Source organism: Equus caballus, chromosome 1 (genome assembly GCF_041296265.1).
Source record: "Equus caballus isolate H_3958 breed thoroughbred chromosome 1, TB-T2T, whole genome shotgun sequence".
Lineage (NCBI taxonomy): Eukaryota > Metazoa > Chordata > Mammalia > Perissodactyla > Equidae > Equus > Equus caballus.
In genome coordinates, this window is record NC_091684.1 from 37,006,338 (window position 1) to 37,010,314 (window position 3,977).

Sequence of the window (3,977 nt, forward strand, 5' to 3'; positions counted from 1 at the left end):
TTCAAAATTTGTTTTGAAACATTCAACAAGTGGGTACTTCCCCACTCTTATCTCCATATAGTATCTTATATTGAAAATAAAACCAAAGGAAGAAAAAGACTATTAATAATTATGACAAGGGCAGTCATATGTGTGGCACATTAGGGTTACACACCATTTGAAACATTAAATGAATAATTGCACAAATAATTATGTCAGTGGAAGTAAAAACTGTTTAAAAAGTCTACAATGCCATGAGGAAGTTTAGCAATGGCCCCTGACTACAATTCCTGAGGAATTTTCTCAGAGACCTGAAAGATTAGTAGGAGTTAGTTAGGCAGTAAGAATTGGAGAAAGAAGGGGCCAGCCTGGTGGCACAGTGGTTACGTTTGCATCTTCCACCTTGGTGGCCTGGGGTTTGCCGGTTCGGATCCTGGGTGTGGACCTACACACTGCTTGTCAGGCCATACTGTGGTAGGCGTCCTTCACATAAAGTGAAGGAAGATGGGCACAGATGTTAGCTCAAGGCCAGTCTTCATCAACAAAAAGGAGGAGGATTGGCAGCAGATGTTAGCTCAGGGCTAATCTTCCTCAAAAAAAGAAAAAAACAAGAATTGGAGAAAGAAGATTTAAGATGAATGGGAATGGTAGAGGACATGGGATATTTGAAGCTTCAATGTGATTGAAGGGCAAATAGTAAGGGGAGGAAAGTAGTAAGAGAAGGGCTGAAGTTTCAGGGGCCAGATAATAAAAGATTGAACAGGTTGTGTTGAGAATTTTCAACTTATTCTAAAACTAATAGAAATTCATTAGAGGATTATCAACAAGAGGGTGATTTGGTCTAATATGTATAGTTACATGAATACTCTGGTTGGAGTGTGTAGAATTGAATGGAGAGAGAGGTCAAGATTGGATGTGGCAGGAATAGTCAGGATGCTATTAAGAGTAGTTCAGGTGAGATGGGTTGGGCTTGGACCAAGGAGTTGATGGTTGAAATGGAGAGACAGTCTATCATTTGGGATTAGGAGTAGCTGTGACAGAAAACTCCAAATTAGAGTGGCTTGGACAGAGGGATGTTTATTTCTATCACACGTAATTGAAGTCTGTGTATAGTCAGCCTAAAATTAGATTGGTGGCTCCACAATTACCAAGGACCAGATTCCTTGTATCTTGTTTCTCAACATGTGACTTCCACCTCCTGGTCCAAGATGGCTGCTCTAATTCCAGCCATATTGTTTTTATTCCAGCCAACATAAATGAGAAAGGGAGGAAAAAAGAAAATATTAGATAGAACTTAGTCACATGGCCTCATCTGGTTGCAAGGAATCTTGGGAAATAAAATGGTTATTCTAGGGACTACAGGTCCAGCTGAAAATCAAGAGTTCTATGATCAAGGATGAAAGGAACAACAAACATCAGGGGACAGTCAACATCTTCTGCAATAGAAGTAGACAAAGTTGAGATAAGTTTTAGAGGTAAAATTAGCAGGATTTAATGACTGATTTAATTGGGGGGGTGGGTGAGGAAAAGAGAAGAAACAAACCTGATTCCCACTTTTCTGACACGATCAACTGGATAAGTGGTAGTACCTTCCCAGAAATGGAGAAATGAAAAAAGTGGCATATTTGAGACAAAGAACAAGAATTAGCTGCTGAGAGCATGTTCCCCAGCTCTCAAAATGATAAAGGAAATAACTTACCAGTTTCCTTGCATACTCTTTCAGAAATGTTCTTTGCCCATATAGGCATGTATGTGTATAAGTATGTGTGTGATCTGTGTGTATACACACACATGTACACACACTTTTTTTTTTACAAAAGTGATAGTTTTTTATCACACCATTATATACCTTGAATTTTTCACTTCATGTGCCAGCAACATAAATTTATGGTTTTTCTATTTGTCTTTTAAATCACATAGGAAATTAAAAGTAGAGTTAGAAATAAAAAAATACAGTAATACTACCTTTCACATTTACCTGTGTAGTTATCTTTATCAGAGATCTTTATTTCTTTGTATGGCTTCAAGTTGGACCTGAGGACTCCCTTTAACTTTTCTTGTAGGGCAAGTCTATGATGAACAAACTCCCTCAGCTTTTGTTTATCTGGAATATCTTAATTTCTCTTTCATTCTTGAAGGATAGTTTTGCTGGAACTCTTGCAGCATTTGTAGACTTCTTGAGTGACCAGGGTTTCTTTTTTCCAGCACTTTAAATATGTCCTCCCATTGCTTCTGCCTGAGAAATTGGCTGTTAATCTTATTGACAATCCCTTAACATAATTCACTTCTCTCCTACTGCTTTCAAGAGTCTCTGTCTACGTCTTTTGACAGTTTGATTATAATGTGTCTCAGTGTGGATTTCTTTGAGTTTATCATACTTGGAGTTTGTTGAGCTTCTTGGACATGTACAGTCATCATATTTGGGAACTTTTTGGTTGTTATTTCCTTAAGTAATCTCTCTGCCCTTTTCTCTCTCTCTTCTCCTCCTAGGACTTCCAAAATGCATATGTTGATCAGGTTGATGGTACCCACAAGTACCTTAGGCTCTGCTCACTTGTCCTTTTTTCTTTCTGCTCCTCAGTATGAATAATTTCAATTGTCCCGTCTTCAAGTTTACTGATTTTTTCTTTTCTCTGTTCAAATCTGTTGTTGAACTCCTCTAGTGAATTTTTCATTTCAGTTATTGTACTTTGCAGCTCCAGAATTTCTATTTGGCTCCTTCTTATGATTTCTATCTCTTTATAATGATGTTCTGTCTCTTTAAAATGACGTTCATACATGATTTTCCCAATTTCTTTTAGTTCTTGCTGCAGAATTTCCTTTAGCTCTTTGACTATATTTAAGATTGTCAATTGAAAGTCTTTGTCTTGTAACTCGAATGGTCTTTTTCATGGATGGTTTCTACCAATTTATTTTTGCCCCTCAAAAAGGCCATATTTTCTTGTATCTTTGTATGATTTATGATTTTTTTGTTGAAAATTGTACAGTTGAATACTGTAATATGGTAACTCTAGAAATCAGATTCTCCTTCTTGAGAGATTGCTATTCTTGATTGTTGAAGGCAAGAGTTATCCATTTGTTAGTGAGTCTTCTAAACTTTTTTTGTAGGGACTGTATTCCTTGTTGTGTATGGTCACTGAAGTCTGTTCCTTTAGCTTTGTTCAGCTAGTGTTTTGACTGAGATGTCCTTGATGCCAGGAGCTAAACAAACAAATGAATAAAAAATAAACACTTTTCCCATTCTTTGTAGATTGACTATGTTGGAGCACTCTTTTAACACTTAGCCAGGCTTCTCACTTGCTGCTTGCATTGAGCCTGGAGATCATCCAACAGTGAAAGCTTAGGAGCTTCTCAGGTCTTTTTTGAGGATGTGTCTTGTCTTGGGCATGTGTGTGGCTTTCTAAATTCCCCAGTATACATAGGCTTTTTTGAATGTCCTAATTTCAATAAAAAAAAAATAGTCTCTCCCTAGCTTTTCCTCCTAGGCTTCAGGCAGTCTATTGTATATCTCAACCATAATCTTTTTCCCCAGGCAGCTGCAGGATTTTGTTAACCTTACAATGTTTTGAGCAATGTCCACCACTTTTCTGCCCTGAGTAAGTTGTGAGTTAGGTGAAACAGAGACACGCTTTGTGTCAGTGCTTCAGTAGCCTCCAGAAGGTTAGAACAGATGAACACAATGATTTGTGAATACAGTCTGCTCTGCTCCCTCTGGAACCAGGGCCAAGGTCCCACACTGGAAGCTAAAGCTGCTATCTTCAAGACTGTCACCCCACTAGAGATGTAAAAATGCTACAAAGATTTCCTACCATTTTTAAGTTACCTTTTTCTTGATTCAGCATTTTCTTGGTTACTCTAAATTTTTTACTATTTTCCAGAGTTCTGACAAAGTTAGTTTTGACAGTTTCTGAATTTTTTTTATGTTTCTGTGGAGGAATGGGTGTTTGGAACTGCCTATACCATTTTGATAACATCACTCTTTTTTTAATTGAGGTTTT